Raw genomic sequence first — 22,685 nt, forward strand, 5'->3', positions numbered from 1 at the left:
GTCTCACTCAGACTCCGCAGTGAATGAGCAGCATCGATCTCTCCCTGAATGCGCCGCTGTTCTAGGGGGGAGTAGCAGTTGTGGTGTCTTCATCACTGTAATGAATGGGCTCCTCCAGTCCTTGTGCTTGGGAGTGTGGCTGAGCTCACTTACATCAAGAGTACCAGGGGAAACATGCCAGCCGAAAATGTACTGTTCTTGACACTCGGCCTTTCACTGGTCTATACAATATTCAACACTGTGACACAGGGCCCACCAATCTTAAAGCAGTGGTTGCACTTCACACTCATCGGCCGGTTGGACTGGTAGCCCACCCAGTCCCCGTCAGTCGGTGGGACCGGGAACCTGCCTGAAGCCTCATTAGTTGGCAAGGCATGCAACCCACCCGAAAACTGGCCGGATGGCATAACCGGGAGCTGGAGACATCGGTCGTGAGGAGCAAGGGCCGGTTGCTCCGGTTCCCCCCAACATTCCAAAGACGCACAGGTTTATCAGTTAATTGCCTTTGATAAAATTGTAAATTGTCCCTAGGGTGTAGGATGGTACCAGTGTACGGGGTGATTACTGTTCGGCACGGACTTGGAGGGCAGGGGGACCTGTATCTGCGCTATATCTCTGAAGTAAAGCCTAAAGGCATCCTGGTGATGCTGGTGATGTTAATGCAGATGTTTTTCATCAAGGTTCCCAAAGGCCTTTACCTGGTTAGGGTCTATATATTTTTTTCACACAAAGGGTGGTGGGTGTATGGAACAAGCTGCCAGAGGAGGTAATTGTGGCTGGGACTATCCCAACGTTTAAGAAACAGTTAGACGGGTGCATGGATAGGAAAAGGTGGGAGGAATATGGACAAAGTGCAGGCAGATCGGACTAGTGTAGCCAGTGGGACATGTTGGCCGGTGTGGACAAGTTGGGCCGAAGTTACTGTTTCCACACTGTATCACTCTATGACTATAATCAGCATCGGTGGCCATTATGACCATTATGCCAGTATCTGTGCTACCCCAGGAATCTATCCTTAGCTCTGCTTAATTTTTATTCATTCCGTATCCCCGCACCTTTCCCTCTTGGCAACACAATGCCAGAGTCCATATGGCCATTGACAAGGCCCAGTCTCACTGCATTACAACCTGTCTTGTATCTTCTCCACTGTCTCTACATATTAGAATATTTGCCAGGCATCTAATACTGAATGAGCAGAATTTCTTCCAATTGATAGTGGCAATGTCAAAATCATTATCTTTGGCTCCCTTGACAAAACTCATCCACCCATCATTCCAACCATCTCCCTGGCAACTGTGACGTCACCATTTTCTATCCCAGAGGTGAGCCTCAGATGCGCCATCATGAAGGCAGCTAACATCCTCCTCAATAATGCCGGACTGCCCTGCATACGTTCATCTGTTAAATTGAGTTTAGTTTGGTTTATTTTCACGTGTACAGAGGTACAGTGACAAGCTTTTTTTGATGCTCGCTATCCAGTCAGTGGAAAGACTATACATGATTACAATCAAACTGTCCACAGTTTACCGAAACAGGATAAAGGGAATAACGTTTAGGGCCAGGTGAAGCTCAGTGAAGTGCAATGAAAAATATTCTGAGGGTCTCCAATGAGGTAGATGGGAGGTCAAGACGGCTGTCTAGTTGGTGATAGAATGGTTCAGTTGCTTGATAACAGCTGGGAAGAAACTTTCCCTGAGATTGGAGGTGTGCATTTTCACACAGAGTTATAGTGAGTCATAGAGTGATACAGTGTTGAAACAGGCCCTTCAGCCCAGTTTTTCCACACAGGCCAACATGTCCCAGCTACACTCGTCCCACCTGCCTACGTTTGGTCCATATCCCTCCAAACTTGTCCTATCCATGTACCTGTCAAACTGTTTCTTAAACATTGCGATAGTCCCAGCCTCAGCTACCTCCTCTGGCAGCTTGTTCCGTACACCCACCACCCTCTGTGAAAAAGGTTACCCCCCCCAGATACCTATTAAATCTTTTCCCATTCACCTTGAACCAATTTCCTCTGGTCCCGATTCCACTACTCTGGGCATGAGATTCTGTGCATCTTCCTCTGTGCCTCTTGCCCGACAGGAGAGGGGGGAGTGTCCGGGGTGAGACTCATCCTTGATTATGCTCTCTCTCTCTCCTGTCAGGCAAGAGGCACAGAGGAAGATGCACAGAATCTCATGCCCAGAGTAGTGGAATCGAGGACCAGAGGAGGTGCCAAGGTGGTGTAAATCTCCTGCTGGAGCCCTCATTTTTATGCCTGGGAACTTTGAGACTCGGCTATTCCACCATGGCCAGTCACTCTAGAGACGTCGGGAGATGCAGCACGGAAACAAGCTCTTCAGCCCATTGTGCCCATGCTGACCATTCACCCCCACATCGACTCTAATCCTATCATCCCACGGAAAATCATCTCCGCCCAGTTTCTATCACTCCCCTACGTACTAGGTGAAATTTATAGTCATGTATTAACTCACCAACCTGCATGTCTTTGGAATGTGGGAGGAAGCTGGAGTGCCTGTCAGTAAGTGCAAACTCCACACAGGCAGTACCCAACATAAGGGTTGATCTATCGTGCTGAGAGACAGCAGCTCTATTAACTGTGCCACTTTGCTGGCCCACTCTTTGGTCATCCAAACCTCTGCTGTGTTCACTGGCCTACAATAATGTTATTTTTGTCTTTTCATACTTCAAATCTGCCCGTTCTCTGACCTCTCCCATCACCTTCCAGCCATTAACCCTCAAGGACAGAAGAACTTCTGTAATTCACACCTTTTAGAGATACAGTGTGAAAAACAGAGCGAATGACCCAACGAGTCCGCACCGACTAGCGATCACCACACACACTGGATTAGATTAGATCCTTTATTTGTCATTCAGACCTTTCGGTCTGAACGAAATGTCGTTGCCTGCAGCCATACATGTAATAATAAACAACAAAACACAAAATAAACACAAATTAACATCCCCCACAGTGAGTTCACCAGGCACCTCCTCACTGTGATGGAGGCAAAAGTCTTAAAGTTACTGTCTCTTCCCTCCTCATCCTCCCTCTGCGCTGAGGCGATCCAGGCCTCCGATGTTGTTACCCCACCGGGCGATGGTAGTCAGTCCCGCGGCTCAACCGAGCTGCGGGAACGGGCCGGTTCAAGCTCCGCGGCCCGGGGTGGTCGAAGCTGCCGCCCTCCAGTCCAGCGGACGCAACCTGTGACCTGCGAGCTCCCGACGATGTCATCCACTGGCCCGCGGCCGAGCCCCGGATTCAGGTCGCCGCCGCCCGAACGCCGCCTCAGCCACCGGAGCACCGTCTCAGCCCCGAGTCGGGCCGCCCTCACCACTAGCACTATCCTGTTTCCAATTTTTTTACCAAAGCCAATTAACCTACAAACCTGTACCTGTGGGGAAGAAACCGGAGCCCCCGGAGAAATGCTACACGGCCACAGGAAGAATGTACAAACCCTGTACAGACAGCACCCAAAGTCAGGATCAAACCTGGGTCTCTGATGCTGTTAGGCAGCAACTCTACTGCTGTGCCAACCTTGATAAGAATGCGGGAAGAATTAAAAATTGTATTAATGTAGGGTGGATGTAAATGGGTGGGCACGGACCAGGCGGGCTGAAGGGTCTGTTTATGTGCTCTGTGGCATTCTCTCGCTGGGTTCGCACATCAGACACAATATCGTTTTATGTGATTTGGCACTAATTTTTATTTCATCTCTCTTATATAAAGGGCATGGAATATTTATGCAATGTTAAAGATGCAAGATAACTTTAAATGATTACTGTTATAAAGACAAGTGGCTGACAATCCCGTCTACATCATTGAAGAGCGTAAGTACACATTTTATTTTACTTGCTTATTTTCTGAGTTGTGGACATTTCTGGCAAGATAAACATTTATCTCCCATCCCTAATTGCCAATGAGACAGTGGGTGTGAGTCATCTTCTTAAACCAAGTAGTTCTAGTGAAGGTTATAGAGTCATACAATGTGGAAACATGCCCTTCGGCCCAACTTGCCCATGCTGACCAATATGTCCCTTCTACACTAGTCCCACCTGCCTGTGTTGGCCCATATCCCTCTAAAACTGTCCTAGCCATGTACCAGTCTAATTGTTTCTTAAACGTTGCGATAGTCCCTGATTCAACTACGTCCTGTGGCACTCGTTCCACACACCCACCACCCTTTGTGTGAAAAGGTTACCCCGCAGATCCCTATTAAATCTTTTCCCCTTCATCTTAAACCTATATCCTCTGGCTCTCAATTCCCCTTCCCTGGGCAAGAGACTCAGTGCGTCTACCAAATCTATTCCTCTCACGATGTTATACGCCTCAATAAGATCATAGGTGCTTTCATACTGACGTTATATTTCAATCATTTAGACCCAGAGTTGACAAAGGATGGACATGTCACTTGAAGGTGTGCCATGCATTTGGTTGCCTCGACCTTCTTGGTGATAGTCTTCACGTGTTTGGGTATGACTGCAGCACATTTGATCGATGCAACGCATGCAGCCATGATGCGCTGGTGCTGGAGGCAATGAATGCCTGGGTTGCCCTTCAAGCAGGGCTGGTTCACCTTGGATGGTGCCTCATTCCTTGAGTGCATTTGGAGCTGCGCTCATCCATCCAAGTGGAGAGCATTCTGTCACGTTCCTGATTCATGCCTGAGAGATGGAGAAAAGCACTGCGGCGTAACAAAGTAAATCAGTCTTCACAAGGTTCCACCCTCTGACTTGCTCCAGTTGCCCCAATGTGCGTTTGAGTAAAAGATACAGCATGGAAACGGAAACAGGCCCCCCGGCCCACCGAGTCCATGCTGACCATCCATCACCCGTTCACACTAGTTCCATGTTCTCCCATTTTCACATCCCTGCACACGAGAGGCAATTTACAGAGGCCAATTCACCTACAGACACACACGTACTTGGGTCTTGGGAGGAAACTGGAGCACCCGAATGAAACCCACGTGGTAACAGGCAAAAGGCGCAAACTCCAAACAGAAAGCACCCGAAGTTAGGATCGAACCCGATGTCTGTGGCGCTGTAAGGCAACAGCTCGACCAGCTGCGCCACTGTGCCGCTCTAAGCTGAACCACTGGGTTGGTCCTGTTGAGTTCACGGTCAACCATAAGCCTAGGATGTTTCTAGTGGGATTCTCCATAATGGTAATTCCATTGAATGTGAAGGGCAAATATTTCCATTCTCTCTCTTGTTAGAGATGGAGGTTGCAATTTTGTGGGATGAATGTAACATGCCACTTATCAACCTTGCCCGCATGTATTCAAGAGAGAGTTAGATATAGCTCTTAGGGCTAACGGGATCAAGGGATATGGGGAAAAAGCAGGAATGGGGTACTGATTTTGGACCGAGATTATGTTATGCGCTCCCTCTGCTGGTGTTAATTATGTACTAACCTGTTTCTCTGATTTCCATTAGTACCTCCTGCTGCCTGGCTGCTCCTGTACCTGATTGGAGGCTCCTGGCCCAAGCTGCATCACGTGAGCCTGATGACGGAGCCTCAGCTTAAAAAGACCATGTGCACTGGCAGTCTCTCTCTCTGTCTCTCTCTTCCCCCCCCCCCCCCCCCCCCCCCCTCAGACTGGTGGCAGCAGTCTGGTGTTGGTTTAGTTTGTTTGATTGCATAGTGTTCTTTATGTAACTCTTCATTCTGTATTAACTTATTTTGCTTGGGAAGGATGGGACTGGCATTATTGTTTTCGTGGTTTTGTTTCAGGTTTATTTTCACACTGAGTCTCTGGTCCGACAGCCCATTGAGTGGTCGGCCAGAGCACCCTTTATCTTTTGTTTGCTAGCCCATCCAACCGCTCGCTCTTTGTTTGTTTGATCCAGGTTTAGTTCTTTTTATTAGTGAAAAATAAATAATTTTTCCATTTGAACCTGGTTTTGTATTATGTTATTGGCCTTTGAGGTATTTGATTTTGGCGGCCGTAACAGATGAGAAAAACATTTTTCGCACAGAGAGTGGTGAATCTGTGGAATTCTCTGCCACAGAAGGTAGTCGAGGCCAGTTCATAGACTATATTTAAGAGGGAGTTAAATGTGACCCTTGTGGCTAAAAGTATCAGGGGGTATGGAGAGAAGGCAGGTACAGGATACTGAGTTGGATGATCAGCCATGATCATATTGAATGGCAGTGCTGGCTCAAAGGGCCGAATGGCCTACTCCTGCACCTATTTTCTATGTTTCTATGTTATCTTGGATCTTGCTGTATGCAAGAGTGGTCTGCTTCATTGGCTGAGGTGATTCAAGTGTGTCATTGTGCAATCAGGATTCAATATCCCCACATCTGATCTGGTCATCGATGTAGATGGTTGAATCCTGGCTTTGAAAGGCTCTAACAGTGATGTGCTGGAGCTTAAGGGCTCAGGTACCAGTGAAGCCTTGGACACTACCTTAGCTATTCTGTGACAGGAAGGTTATAAAATGGCAATGGCAAGGTGCGGCGTCACAGAAACTAATGGAAATTTGAGTTGGAATCACGATGGGAGCAACTAATGAACACGTTTCTCTTCTGTGCTCCTGGAAACTGCAAGGACAGGATTAAACACAACTTTAATTTCTTTCCAGAACACTTGTAACACAACATCAGGTACGTTCTTGCTGCTATAAAATGTCAGTCCATCTGGCTTCCCTCTGATTAAGAAAGCATATCGCATTTTTATTTGTGCAAGAAATGGAAAGTTACTGACTATTTTAACTTTACTTTCACTTAAATGCCCGTGGTCCTCTATCCCCATGTTGCTCCTTCACTGGGATGACACGCATGCTTGCATATTGAAGCAGTGGCCAAGAAAGCTCACCAATGCCTCTACTTCCACAGAAAGCTTAGGATGTTTGGCATGTCCACAACAACTCTCAACAGGTTCTACAGTCGCAGCTACAAAGCATTTAAACGGGATGCATCACACCATGAATAGGGAACAGCTCCATCCAAGACCGCAAGGAATTGCAAAGAATTGTGGACGCTGCCCAGAGCATCACACAAACCAACCTCCTTTCCATTGACTCCATCTACTCTTCAGGCTGCCTTAGCAAGGCCACCAGCATAATCTAGGATGAGTCTCACCCTGGTCACCCCTTCTTCTCCCATCTCCCATCTCCCATCGGGCAAGAAGTAGACAAGTCTGAAAATGCATATTTCCAGATTCAGGGACAGTTCCTTCCCAGCTGTTATCAGGCAACTGAACCATCCTACCAACAACTAGAGAGTGGGCCTGAGCTACTATCTACCTCATTGAAGACCCTCGACCTATCTTTAATTGGGCTCTACTAGACTTTATCTTCCACTAAACATTACTCCCTTTATCATGCATCTGTACAGTGTGGATGACTCGATTTTAATTATGTCTTGTCTTGGCTGACTAGTTGGCAGGCATCAAAATGCTTATAACTGTACCTTGGTACATGTGACAATAAACTAAACTAAACCAAATGCAAACTAAACTAAACTAATCTAATCTAAACTAAACCAAGCCATGGTTTTGACTGCAGGGCCCAGGGTGTGTTTGTTTTATGTCACATCCTGTCTTAGCAATTCAAGAAACTCCACTGTGGTTGATGCATATCTTCCATGCATTTCTATGCCAGCCCAACTCTTAACTCCTTGTCCTAGCAAGGGAGGAGCACCCTGTGCAAACAAGAGTGCCAAAGGTCCAATCTGCTCAAAACATCCCCTGGACAATGATAGAAGTCAGAGGCTGGCCGACATTAAGAGGGTCTCAAATGAACTGCGTGTCCTTTGATTGAAACAAAGGAAGGAGGATGCAAACTCAGGAAGATCTTCTGCTCACAAAGAATAATAAAATATGAGGTGGATTTGTGACTTGCAGTCAGGCGAAAACCAGCCAGATGGTACAATGTAAAGCAAAACACACACTGCTGGAAAGTCTGGATAGATCAGGTAGGATCTGTCTAGGGAAATGAACAGGTGACATTTTGTGTCAGGGCCCTTCTCGAGATGCAAGCAGGTTGTATTTTTGCTCAAGATTCCAGCATTGTTCATTTCCCACCACAAATGCCGCATGATCTGCTCAGTTCCTCCAGCAGATTGTTTTTTTTTGCTGGGGATCCAATAATCTACAGTCTCCTGTGCCTCCATTGTACAATGTAAAAGATCGTCTGATCTCTCCGGATAGCAGAACTGGCAACCATCAAGTTGTCTTTCGCATCTCAGCTTGCCATCAGCCACGGGCAATGGAATGTGCTCGTTTTCATATTATAAAGATTTTATCATTCTCTAACAGCACAAATTTGGCCAAGAGCATTCTGGCCTGCTCTGTGAAAAGCCACATCCCATTGGAAGAGAGGCAATTAAAGGGAGCAGTTTAGCATCTTGAATCCATGCTCTAGTTTTGGGTCAATTCGCTACATGAACAAATAAGGGTACATTTTATGAAGCAATAATTACAAGATTATAAAGAGGATGTATTGTATAACTTTTTACTCAACAGACTCAACCAACTTACCTTTCAAAAGGAATAGTATTTGGTTTCCATGGCAACGTGCCCAATCCCAATGGCCTCTCTGAAGAAGACGACTTAATTAATCCCAATTGTCTTATTAACTTTCTGGCTGTTCACACCATAGAAATATTTCCGTACATTGCACTTAATGACAATTTTGCAGTGTTAACATATGTAACATGACAAATGTAACAGAATTTCAATAAATCTATCTATCTATCTATCTGTCTATCTGTTTGTCTGTCTGTCTGTCTGTCTATCTGTCTATCTATCTGTCTATCTGTCCACTAACTGCTGGAGTAACTCAGTGGGTCAAACAGCATCCCTGGAGAACATGGATAGGTGACTTTTCTAGTTGGGACCCTTGGTCAGAAGTTTTAGGTAACCTGTAACAATGCCACTCCCCCTCCCCTTCCTCCCCCCACAACCCTCACGTGGATTTTTGCCCTTTTTATTCATCTTTAAGAACCGGTGCACATTCCAAGATTCCTCAACTCCTGCACATCTCCCCACAACCTCCCAATTATTGCATTATTTACACCTATCCGCATTAAATGGCCTTTGTCATTACACTGAGCAGACCATTAAAATCTTTCTATGGTCTATGTTATCCTGCTCACTGTCATTACATCACTAATCTTTGTAACACTCACCTGAATTTCTACCACATACATTTAACTGATTGAATTGTTTACAGACCAGTCAAGGACTGTGTTCTGTGGAACCTGACTTGCAAAACCCTTTCTGTCGCGAAAACACCACTGGGCTTGTATTCACTGGAATGTAGAAGGATAAAAGGAGATCTTATAGAAACATATACAATTATTAAGGGATTGGACAGGATAGATGCAGGAAAAATGTTCCCCATGTCGGGGGAGTCCAGAACCAGGGGTCACAGTTTAAGAATGAAGGATAGTCCATTTAAGACTGAGATGAGGAAAAACATTTTCAACCAGAGAGTTGTGAATCTGTAGAATTCTCTGCCACAGAAGGCAGCGGAGGCCAATTCACTGGTTGTATTCAAGAGAGTTGGACATAGATCTTAGGACTAACAGAATCAAGGGATATGAAGAGAAGGCAGGAACGGATGACTGATTCTGGATGATCAACCATGATCATATTGAATGGCGGTGCTGGCTCGAGGGGCCGATTTGCCAACTCCTGCACCTATTTTCTATGTTTCTACAAAAAACGGCATTAATCATTCCTGCCCATGGACCTGTCTTGGCATCTCCTCTGGATCCCGTGGTATTTCACTATTTTGCAGAGCCACACTTGTGTCAACAGCCTTGTTGAATCCATATCGACTCCATCAAACCCATGGTTCTCGAACGATTCTGTCAAGTTTGTTAAACGTGACCATTCAAATTCGTGGGGCCTGTCCCTGGTTAATCTGTGCCTTTCTGAGTGGTTTGCGGAAGGGGTTCCAATGATTTGTCCACCACTGAATTTAACCAACTGAGATCACTTGGTTTATCCTTTAGACTTTAGAGAGATACAGCGTGGAGACAGACACCCTTCAGCCCACCGAGCCTGCGCCGACCAGCGATCACCCCCCGTACACCAGCACTATCCTACACACGAGGGATAGTTTACAATGTTTAATTGTAGCCAATTAACCGATAACTTGATGCCTGGAACACGCTGCCATGGTGGCATTTGAGAGGCTTTTAGATATGCACATGGATATGCAGAGAATTGAAGGATATGGAGATTAGTTCGATGAGATCAAGCAGATGAGATTAGTTGAACTTGACATTATGTTTAGCACAGAGAATATGGGCCTCCGAGCCTGATCCTGTGCTGTAGTATTTACAATCTACGTAACCAAACGCTTATATCCCCTTTTCCAGCAGATAATTGCAAAATATTTATGTAGATCCTTACCTACAATGTTTGCATTCAACCATCGGTCACCCTTTGATCCTAAACGCCATTCTTTGTTATACTTTTCTTCTTCTTCTTCTTGCGTATGGCGTGCACAGCCTAAAGTTGAAGAACAACTTGTTCTATTTGATCTTATATGATTGTGCACGCCAGCTTGACTGCGTTTGTCGAAACAGGGCGGACCACGTGAAGGTTGCAATCTCCCACCCCAACATTTCTTGTTAAAGTGCATAGAAACATCTCTAGATTTTGTTTGATTTAACACCCCAGGCCAAACGACTGTGCAAAATGTTGCCTCCTTGTTTTTTGTGGAAGCTTTGGAGAAGGTAAAGCCGGCCATTTTGTCCGCACCGTGTCTTTCGTGCACCTATCCTTACTCTAGCAATATTTGTGCATCTTCCTCTGAACCTAATATTTACCCAAACCCCCCCCTGAAAGAAGGCAATAGTCTTTGCCTCAAATACTGCTTGGGTATTCCAAGCTGCAGTAACAACATATCTCCTATCTCTCTTTCCTACTTTGTGTAACCCATGCCATCTATGGTACATAGTCTGAAGAAGGTCTCCGACCCAAAACGTCACCTGAATTGAATTGAATTGAATCCTTTATTTGTCATTTATCCTATTTATTTTGCCAACACTTTAATTGCTTTTCTCATTCTCACTCTGACCTTTCTGTCTGAGGTCTCCTCCATTGACTAACCGCAAATTGGAGGAACAGCATAGAGTCATAGAGTGATACAGTGTGGAAACAGGCCCTTTGGCCCAACTTGCCCACACCGGCCAACAATGTCCCAGCTACACTAGTACCACTTGCCTGCGCTTGGTCCATATCCCTCCAAACCTGTTCTGCCCATGCATTGGTCTAACTGTTTCTTAGACGATGGGATAGTCCCAGCCTCAACTACCTCCTCTGGCAGCTTGTTCCATACACCCACCACCCTTTGTGTGAAAAGGTTATCCCTCGGATTCCTATTCAATCTTTTCCCCTTCACCTTGAACCTGTGGTCCTCTGGTCCTCTGGTCCGCGATTTGTTTCGCTTGGGCGGCTTACAACCCAGTGGTATGAATATTGATTCTGCTAACTGTAAGTAACCCCTGTATTCCCTCGCTCTCCATCCCTCCCCCACCCAAGTCGCACCAGCTTCTCGTTCACACCTCGCAAAGTTACCAATGGCTTATTTCCTTTATCATCATTACAATTTTGCGCATCTTTCATTTGTTTGTTCTATATCCCTCTACATCACTGTCTATACGTCTCGTTTCCCTTTCCCCCGAATCTCGTTTGAAAAAGGGTCTCGACCCAAAACATCACCCATTCCTTGCCTCCAGAGATGCTGAGTTACTCCAGCATTTTGTGTCTATTTCCAGAGATGCTGCCTGACCTGCTGAGTGACTCCAATGTTTTGTGTCTATCTTCCACCTATGCCTCCATTGAGAGAGCTCTTGTTCTGCGGCAGAAGGCTGGAGGTTCCAGTTCTAATCCAGAGAGGCAGTGGAACTTGGTTGACATTCTCACTCAGTACCCCATTTCAGGGATTGCTACAGTACGCTGTCAGAATGTCATCGTTTGGATGAGAAATTGAAACTTGACTCCCCTGGCTACTCATTTTTACAGCCTCATGGCACAGCCTGTAGAGAGTCAAGAGAGTGTGTTATTGTCGTATGTCCCAGAACAATGAAATTCTTACATGCAGCAGCAGAACAGAATATGTAAACATAGTACCCTGTAAACAATATAATTAACGAGAAAAAATAGTTTAATGTGTGTGTGTGTATGTCTATATATATATATATATATATATATATATATACACATATATACTGTGTGTGTGTGTGTGTGTTATAGTTTTCAGGCTCCTAAACCTTCTTCCCGATGGCAGGAATGAAGTGAGTGTGTGGCCAGGGTGGGGTGCAGAGAGACGGCACAGAAGATTCCCACTGCCCAGCACCAATATCCCAAGCGCACGATCGTACGTACTGGACGTTCATAAGACAGCGTTTGGAAGCTAGGGAGGATCTGTAAACCAATGTGAGCATGCTGGACTAATACGAGTGGATCTCTAAAATGGCTGGAATCAGGAATGGTAGGAATTAAAATATCATTAAAATCAAAGACCCACACAATTACACTCTCTCTCTCTCTCTCTCTCTCTCTCTCTCTCTCTCTCTCTCTCTCTCTCTCTCTTCTCCATCCTCTTCTCTCTCTCTCTCTCTCTCTCTCTCTTCTCTCTCTCTCCTCTTCTCTCACTCATCTCAGCTCCTCTTCACTCTTCTCTTCTCCCCACCTCGTCTCTCTCTCCTCATGCGCATTCTCTGCTCCTATCTCTCTCATTCTCCTCTCTCTCTCCCTCCTCCCCCTCCCTCTCCCCCTCCCTCTCGTCCCCCTCTCTCTCCCTCTCTCATCTGCTACCTCTCTCTCCCTCTCTCTCCCTCTCTCATCCCTCTGCTCCCTGCTCTCCTCTCACCTCTCCCTCCCGCTCTCCTCTCCTCTCCCTCTCCTCTCCTCTCCCCTCCCTCTCCCTCTCCCTCGCTCCCTCTTCGCCGTCTCACCTCTCCTCTCCCTCTCACCTCTCCCTCTCCGCTCTCCCTCTCCCTCTTCCGATCTCCCTCTCCCTCTCCCTCTCCCTCTCCCTCTCTCTCTCTCTCTCTCTCTCCCTCTCGTCTAATGACATCATTATTGCCAAGTAACATTACACTAGCACTTTCCCCTGTCACCCACCCTCGCTACCATTGATTGGGTGTCATGCGCATATAATGCACACAATTACGCTGTGTTTATTACAAAATCATTGTCATATTAAATGTAGATGAGGGTGACTCTTTTCCCATTCATCAATGTCTTCACAGAAGGATGTGGGGAAATGATTAATAGCGAGGGCGTGCATGTATGATATATTACTTGTTAACATGACCCAGCTCAACAATACCATTTGTTACAAGGAGAAGAAAAAAAAGCAGGATTTTTTTTTTTCTTTATTGCTGCAACACGAACTGTTGTTTCCAGCGATATTCTCCGGTAGCAGAACTCTTAATGATAACAAGATCAGAGAGGAAACATCAAGGATGCCTGGCTTACCATCAGGCTTGTTTGTTTCCTCCATCCTGTTTTCAAAAATACTCACCGTGAGTTGGCTTTTGGTCGCGGCTGCCGAGCTGAAATGACAAGCATGGGATGGTGGATTTTCTCATTATCAGCGAGGCTGTGAAATCTGGTGCAAGAGTGTACCTTTGCGTCCAATCCTTTCCTGTTCCCTGGGGCAATCTGCGTTCCTCGGGGAACCAATCCCTCTCTGCTGTAGGTGTGGGTTTGAAGCGCGACAGCTTTCTGTGATGGGATTCCAAAACTTGGACTTTGGATGTGAAAACACGATGATCTCTGCACTCAAAACCGAGATGTGCTCTTCCATTCTGTGAATCCTCTCCATTAGGACTCCTTACTCAGAAAACCCTGCAGCAGATATTTGAGATAAGATATGTGAAATGTCTAAGTTATCAGCTCAGTGATATTCACACTGGCGCTATTATGTAATTGCCGCCTTAGAATAATCCAGAGCTGGTGTGATTTTGTATTGGGAATGATGTCTTGTGTGTTTATTGCGAACTCCATCTCCATTCTTGGTACAATCCAGCTAGACAGTAAAGGACTGCAAAAGATTGACAAACTGTGTCTTAAATTTACTCTTGCAGTGACCAGATTTTTCAATTTACTCAAGGTACCTGTTTTGCTCTGGACAGAGTCAAACAGCATGGAAACAGGCCCTTCGGCCCAATCTGCACACACTGACCAATATGTATCAATTACACTGGTCCTACCTGCCTGTGGCTGGCCCATCTCCCTCTGAACCTGTCCTATCCATGTACCTGTCTAATTGTTTCTTAAACGTTCCAATAGTCCCTGCATCAACTACTTCCTCTGGCAGCTCGTTCCATACACTCACCACCCTTTGTGTGAAAAGTTACCCCTCAGATTCCTGTTAAATGTTTCCCCCTTCACCTTAAACCTAGGTCCCTGGCCCTCGATTCACATTCTCTGATCAAGAGACTCTTTCAGTCTGAAGAAGGGTTCCAACCCGAAACGTCACCTATTCCTTTTCTCAGAGATACTGCCTGACCTGGCCAACCATATTCCAAGTGGACTCAGATGAAAGCTGATGGAGTGCATGATGAAACGCTTGGTGCACTACAAACATAAGACCATAAGACATGTGAGGAGAATTAGGCCAGTCAGCCTATTGAGTGCTCCACCAGCCGATCCTGGCTGATCTATTGTTTCCATTCAATACCATTTTCCTGCCTTGTCCCCGTAACCTTTGACACCCTTAAGGGCCTGTTCCACTTGGGCGCCATTTGCACGTCATGCTGGTGGCGCGCGAAGATTTTATGAATCCCAAAATCCTGGGGGAGCCGCGCGCGACTGCGTGTCACTGCCTACGTCGCCACGCACCATGCGCGCGTAATGCACGCCAGTCGCACGTAATGCACGCCATGCGCATATCACGTGCACGTCACGACGCACGTAAATGACGCGCAAATGTTGCCCAAGTGGGACAGGCCCTTGACTAATCAAGAAACGATTAATCTCCGCCTTAAAAACACCCAATGACTCGGCCTCCTCAGCTGTCTGTAGCAATGAATTCCACAGATTCACCACCTTCTGGCTAAATAAATTCCTCCTCATCTCCATTCTGTGTCTATTTTGTGTATTTAATGCCTATCTATTGTGGGAAAGATGCCTGAATATCAAAGAGATTTATTACTAAGCGATTGGCATGTGGCGAAGTAAATGTTCATATTTAAGTAATAAAATGCTTAAACGTGTGCGGGAGCTTTAATACTGCAATATCGATCTGAATATACAAAAGGAAACACAAATAGGCAAATATTAGGGGGGAGACCTTTTGCAGAACATTTTGCATCAATCACCAAGGCAGGGAAGGTACAGGCCATGTACTGGATAATGGAGTCTGTATAGATGGGTATTTGATGGTCGGCATGGACTCGATGGGCCAAAAGGCCTGTTTCTGTGCTATACGACTTTGTGACTCTATGTTAAAGTACAAAGCAAACAGCGGCGCAGTGGCGCAGCGGTAGAGTTGCTGCCTTACAGCGCTTGCAGCGCCGGAGAACCGGGTTTGATCCCGACTACGGGTGCTGTGTGTGTGGAGTTTGTACCTTCTCCCCGTGACCGCGTGGGTTTCCTCCGAGATCTTCGGTTTCCTCCCACACTCCAAGGTTTGTAGATTCATTGGCTTGGTGTAAATGTTTAATGGTCCCTAGTGTGTGTGGGATAACGTTAGCGCGCGGGGATCGCTGGTCAGCACGGACTCGGTGGGCCGAAGGGCCTGTTTCCGCGCTGTACCTCTAAGCTAAACTAAAAAAAAAAATCGATGTTACAAAGAAGAACGTACACGGATGGAACGTGAGACTTTCCTTCTGTTGCCGTTGATAGATGAACAATCCACGATTCTTCAATTGGCAAACAATCCTCGTCCTCAGCTTTGCCATTATCAGCATCAGTTATGCAATGATTGAAGTTGACGCTTTCAAATAGAAATCATTATCAGGAGATAGACATAAAATAGCGACACTACAAACTATAATTCACATTGTATATTTGGAGTGTCAGACCGCACTGTCTACCAACAAAGGACAGAATTCCACCATGAAAATGAAGGGGAGGGGTGATGGCTTTGCTGACTCCTGACAATGGCACTTTATTCTCACACGTACCCAGGTACAGGGACATTTCTTTTTTTAAGCATGCTGTTCAGTAAAAATCTTACTGTACATAGGCACTATTATACTTGATTATTCCCAATTAAACAAATAGCCTGAAACGTGCCGACTCTTGTCGGACTAAACTCCTATTCCAACACCAGTTGACTAGTTTATGCTGACAGTACTCAAGGGTGGTCACGCTATTCGTTGGGAGACTGGGACATCGTGCCTGCAACTACCTGCCACTTTGAATGCGTATTTGTGGCGGGTTCACGGCGACATTTCCGGTTCGCCCCCGAAATGTACAACCGCCTCCAGAAAGACAAGGAAAGATTTACAACATATAATCCTCAGACATTTTCGCCACCTCCAATGGGATCCCACCACTGGCCACATCTTCCCATCTCCTCCCCTTTCTGCTTTCTGCAGAGACTGTTCCCTCCGTAACTCCCTGGTCAATTTGTCCCTTCCCACCCAAACCACCCCCTCCCCTGGTAATTTCCCTTGCAACCGCAGGAAATGCTACACTTGTCGCTTTACCTCCCCCCTCGACTCCATCCTAGGACCCAAGCAGTCGTTCCAGGTGAGGCAGAGGTTCACCTGCACCTCCTCCAACCTCATCTATTGCATCCGCAGCTCTAGATATCAGCTGCTCTACATCGGTGAGACCAAGCGCAGGCTTGGCGATCGTTTCGCCGAACACCTCCGCTCGGTTCGCAATAACCAAACTGATCTCCCGGTGGCTCAGCACTTCAACTCCCCCTCCCATTCCGAATCCGACCTTTCTGTCCTGGGCCTCCTCCATGGCCAGAGTGAGTTCCACCGCAAATTGGAGGAACAAGAGTCTTTATTGTCATATGTCCCAGATAGGACAATGAAATTCTTACTAGCTGCAGCACATCTCACCCGTGGCTAACAATCATGCATATTTCTCAGCCACCTTTCCTGCAATTTCTTCTCTCGTTTCCCCTCAGTATTCTTGGATGCATCTTATCAGGCCGCACAAATGTATCGATCGTAATTTGTTTTAAGACATCCAGCACCTCCTCCACTATAATGCAGATAATACCCAAGACATCCCCATTAACTCTCCCGAGTACTCTAGTCTTCAAGTCTGTTTCCAAGGTAAAATCAGAGGAGGAACATACATTGAGGGCTTTGCTCATCTCCTGCTGCTCCACACAGATGTCCACTTTGGTCTTTGACGGGCCCTATCTCTCCCCCCTTACTCTTTACCCTTAATATAAACTCTCGTTGGATTCTGCTTAATCTTAAAAGCTTCTTAAGTGCACATATACAGTACACACAAAGAAACATGCTTGCACATACATAAACATATGTGGGCACACACACACACACATATGCATATACATACAAACAGCACACTGAGTCACTCACCTATATGAACGCACACACCCATCACAGACATAGACACACAATCACACACATAAACACACACGCACATGCACACTCACTCACACATGCACACACATGGCCGGACTTGGTGCCATGGCCATTAGTTTCTGAGGAGATGCCAACTGAAATAAGCTTTTTAATCCACCGAACTGGAACAACTCTAAGCAACAATATCGCGAAAAAATAAGGAAAACAAAACGATTGTTTATGTGCGAGAGAGAAATATTGTGGACATCACACTGAGCTGCAAATTGATGCTGGAGTTTTCCCTTAAGTTCCTTTCCAACCCTTTACTTCACAATTTATCACCTCAGTTTCGTGGGAGTAATGACTCCTCGGTTCTCTCCAGAGGAAGTCAACAGAATGGCATGCGGCATTATTGGTGAGGCCAACCCTTTTCTGAACCAACTGGATGTCCTCCAGCAGAGATCTCACATCCAGCTTGATGTGCATCTACCTAGCATAAGGAGCTGAGGGTAATTCAGCTCACCCAAACTCAAAGCAGCGAGACTTGGATACTTTCCATTGTCTGAGCCGCATCATTACAAGGGCAGGCAGTAAAATCTGGCCACAAACTGAGAGGTATGAAATTGGTCCAGGACGGCAGCACTCAATAAGAAGAGGACAACCAGTAGCCTGTTTTATGCCTTGCCTCATTTTTCTCCCCATTGAAAAGAATGAAAAATGATTCAGTGCAAAAACCGGTTACCCATTCAATGTTATCTCTGAAACAAAGACACAGAGTGCTGGAGGAACTCAGCAGGTCAGGTAGCATGTCTGGAGAACATGGATAGTGGTGTTTCGGGAGAGGACGTTTGTCTCTTTTGAAATGCTGCCCGACCCGCTGAGTTACTCCAGCTCTTTGTGTCTTTTTTTTTTGTAAACCAGCGCCTGCAGTTCCTAGTTTCTACACTATTCTTCGCTGCCTTCTGTGAACGGACCTGATCAAGCGCTTGGGTATTCAGGAGGGAAATTGGATTGAATGCCCCCCACTGGTGCAACATTATATTTTCTGCCATGTTGATAGGGTACCAAACTGCCCTTATTCTGCTCAATGAAAGAATAGCATGTGGGAAATCACAGAGTGAAAGATATAAACGGAAAGAGTTGGAGGGAAAGGCTTTGGGAAAATGATGGAAAGGAAAAGAAAGAATGTTTTCAATAGAAGCAGAGAAAGAGACTTGGTATGGGGGGGTGGGGGGGGACTGTGGTTCTGATCCTTCAGAAGTTAAGGTGGGTTGGCAAGTGAACTGGTCAGCCTGAGAGTTGTGGATTTATGAAATTCCCTGCCACAGAGGGCAGTGGAGGCCAAGTCACTGGATGGATTTAAGAGAGAGTTAGATAGAGCTCTAGGGGCTAGTGGAGTCATGGGATATGGGGAGAAGGCAGGCACAGGTCATTGATAGGGAACGATCAGCCATGATCACAATGAATGGCGGTGCTGGCTCGAAGGGCCGAATGGCCTCCTCCTGCATCTATTTTCTATGTTTCTATGAAGAATAGAAATAGAGGCTCAGTGTACATTGAACAGAAACCTGTTGCACCATTAAACCATCTTCATGGAAACATCGGATTTTATGATGGAATAGGATTAAGATCTATCTACTTATTTTCTAACAATAGGTCACATGAGGCAAGGGCGATTGAGAAGAATTAATCCAAGATATGAAACTCCATGCATTGAATGAGTACTGAAAGGACATTAGAATTTGACTGGTAGAGAGCTCTGTTAACTGCAGTTGAAGATTCCCCTTCTTTTTTCACAAAGCAAGCTGCAAGTTGGGCAGCAGGGTGGCGCAGCGGTAGAGTTGCTGCGTTGCAGCGCCAGAGACCCAGTTTCGATCGTGACTACGGGTGCTTGTCTGCATGGAGTTTGTACCTTCTCCCCGTGACCTACATGGGTTTTCTCCGAGATCTTCGGTTTCCTCCCACGCTCCAAAGACGTACAGGTTTCTAGGTTAATGGGCTTGGTGGAAATGTAAATTGCCCCTAGTGTGTGTAGGGTAGTGTAAGTGTGAGGGGATAGCACGGACTCGGAGGGCCGAAGGGCCTGATTCCGTACTGTATCTCTAAACCAACCAACCATTGTATTAGTGCACACTCTACCAAATTATTGTCCTCAGGAAGAAATTATCCCTCTTGTATTTGAATGTGTTGTCCTTTCTCGAATGTCAAAAAGGGTTTGCATCCTAAAAGTTCATGAGTTCCAACATTTTCAGGAAAATGGATGGAACGTTTCAGCCTTAGAATTTGTTAATCAGATAATGATTCAGGGACTGGTTCTTCCCAGCTGTAATCAGGCAACTGAAGCATCTAGCAACAACTAGAGAGCAGTCCCGAGCTACTATCTACATCATTGGAGACCCTCTGACTATCTTTGATCGGACGTTACTGGACTTTATCTTGCACTGATTGTTATTCACGATCTTCCCTTGTTTGTGTATCTGTACACTGTGGACGTCTCGATTGTAATGGCATATTGCCTATCTGCTGACAGGTTAGCACGCAACAAAAGCTTTTCACTGTACCTTGGTTTTAAGGATAAGGGGGAAGTCTTTTAGGACCGAGATGAGAAAAACATATTTTACACAGAGAGTGGTGAATCTCTGGAATTCTCTGCCACAGAAGGTAGTTGAGGCCAGTTCATTGGCTATATTTAAGAGGGAGTTAGATGTGGCCCTTGTGGCTAAAGGGATCAGGGGGTATGGAGAGAAGGCAGGGATGGGATACTGAGTTGGATGATCAGCCATGACCATATTGAATGGTGGTGCAGGCTCGAAGGGCCGAATGGCCTCTACTCCTGCACGTATTTTCTATGTTTCTATGCGACAATAAACTGAACTCAACTCAACTAAACTAAACTAAACTAAAAACTAAACTATACTAAAGAAATGGACATATTGCGCCCGTTGTCTTGATGCTGGGGTGAGAATCCACAGAATCATTGATCCTGTTTTAGGCCGCCAAATTGAAATTCCCAATTGTTTGGATCATAAAACTCCTCATTAGTACAGTCTTAAAGCAGCCGTAGTCCTTCTGCGTAAATAGCTGCTGGGGAATAATTCACAATAAGGTCATAAATCCAGCAATGTCGTTATTGCCATCTGGTTTCAAACATTTCTGTCTGGAATGTTAAGGTTTTCGTCGGCTTAGGTGGAGCAAACCTGTCAAGAATCTGCTCACAATGCATCTCTTTGATGCCAATTCCTGGGTCTTACAATAAATTAATAATGGCAAACACCATCCGTTCCAATCGGACAAATTCTCAGTTCTTCCACTCCGTTGGGTTGCTTCTTTCCGCGGTTTACCTGCAACATATTCCGCCAATTCTCAGCGAACGTGGTGCTTTAACAGATTCAGTTAATGAGGAGTTATTGCGAAATTAACTTTCGCTGTCCCCGTACAACATCCTCCCAAGGAAGCCCTTCCCTTTTCTCCACGGTTTGCATTTAATTGGGTTGGAAACCGGTTGAAGTCAAGGGAGGCAAAGACACTGGAGCAAAAGCCTTGGGACGGAAACAAGTGAAAAATAGCAAATGTGTGAACTTTGCTGCATTTTGTCATATTCCTCCAGCACCACTTCCCGATAATGAGGCTGACCCAATGAACTGACGCTACAAGCAAATGCGTTTTCTTTGTGCAAGGTTCTTTGATTGAAATCGCTGGCAGATACACGCTCATTAATGCTTGTGTTGATTTAACCCAGCGTGAATGAAGCAAACAGCCTGCTGCTTCAAAGGAGATTGGGATTTCTGAATGTAAATTAAAAAAATAATATTAACCCTTCCACAGTAGGCAGCGAATTGTTGTTTCATTTGGAGACGCTTCAGACCCGGGAAAGAAAGAACGAGGTTCCTCAGGGCACCTCCTGCTTGGCACAAGCTCAGAGAGGACCTACTCTGTGCAGAGATCTACAGAGGTCCTCTTGAGAAGGGACTGTTCATCTCAATGTATTCATTCGCTTGTTCCAACTCTGTACTTCCCTCGGTTACACCATGTTAACAGATTTTTGTGATGGATGCAAGTTTACACAAGTGCACATAAAGTAGGCCCCTCTGTCACCAAGCTGACCATAAGCTGGCCTGCACACTAGGGGCAGTTTACAGAGGCCAATTAACTTACAATCCTGCACGTCTTTGGGATCTGGTTAGAAAACCGGAGCACCCGGACGATGGTTCCAGATGCTACATTTTCCCCCTACATGTGTGCTTTTAGTTTAGAGATACAGCACGCAAACAGGCCGTTTGGCCCATCGAGTTCGTGCCGAGCAGCGCACTTACATTATCCTACACACACTAGGGACAATTTTTACAATTTCACCGAGCCAATTAGCCTACAAACCTGTACGTCTTTGGAGTGTGGGAGGAAACCGGAGCTCCCGGAGAAAACCCACGCGGGTCACGGGGAGAACGTACAAACTCTGTACAGACGGTATCCATAGTCAGGATCGAACCCGAGTCTCTGGCGCTGTAAGGCGGCAACTCGACTGCTGCGCCACCGTGCCGCCAGAGAGGAACGTGGGTCAAATGTGGGTAAATGGGGCAAGCTTCGATGGGTTTCTTGTTTGGCATGGAGGGGTTGGTATGAACGCCCTGTTTCTGTGCTGTACGACTCAATGGTATTTTAAACGCTGTGAAACACCTTTCTAGTGCCATTGTGTTGTAACGTTGGAAACGCAGCTGACAGAAGGAGTGAGAGGAGGAAGAAATCAGTACTTACTGGTCAACATGGACTTGCTGGGCTGAAGGTCCTGTTTCCACACTACACCTCTTACACTATACCACACTATTCTATGTACTTCAATATTCCAGTGATGATGGCCAGGTAGATGAGTGATTTAGATTATCTTGGAGACCGGGGCAAACTCCCCTTCATTGAATTGTTGCAATCAGCCCCTGAGATCAATATATCATCCGTAAGTTGACATTATTTACAGTTATTTGAGTTTAATTAAGAGGGGTTTCTTAATAATACTTTCTTTGAGCTCAGGATTACAATCGCAAGATGAAACTGCTCCTAATACTGTAAAGAAAGGAGATGAGGAGGGATTTCTTTAACCAGCGGGTGATGAAGCTGTGGGATTCATTGTCACAGTCGGCTGTGGAGACCAAAGGACTTAAGCCCCTGTCCCACTTATGTGTCCTTGGCACGCTAATTACGCGTTGAGGCGCGACGGTCC

General features: G+C 46.0%; 1 long non-coding RNA gene across 1 annotated transcript; it reads right to left on the reverse strand.

The window, feature by feature from the left end:
- Window positions 1–757: 757 nt before the first annotated feature.
- On the reverse strand, window positions 758–18,274 carry LOC116985478. Its single transcript, XR_004415280.1, has 3 exons — window positions 18,245–18,274; window positions 18,136–18,142; window positions 758–948 (listed from the first exon to the last, which is right to left on the reverse strand). It is a non-coding gene; the product is annotated as an uncharacterized LOC116985478 (long non-coding RNA).
- Window positions 18,275–22,685: the final 4,411 nt, after the last annotated feature.

Source organism: Amblyraja radiata, chromosome 22 (genome assembly GCF_010909765.2).
Source record: "Amblyraja radiata isolate CabotCenter1 chromosome 22, sAmbRad1.1.pri, whole genome shotgun sequence".
Classification (NCBI taxonomy): domain Eukaryota; kingdom Metazoa; phylum Chordata; class Chondrichthyes; order Rajiformes; family Rajidae; genus Amblyraja; species Amblyraja radiata.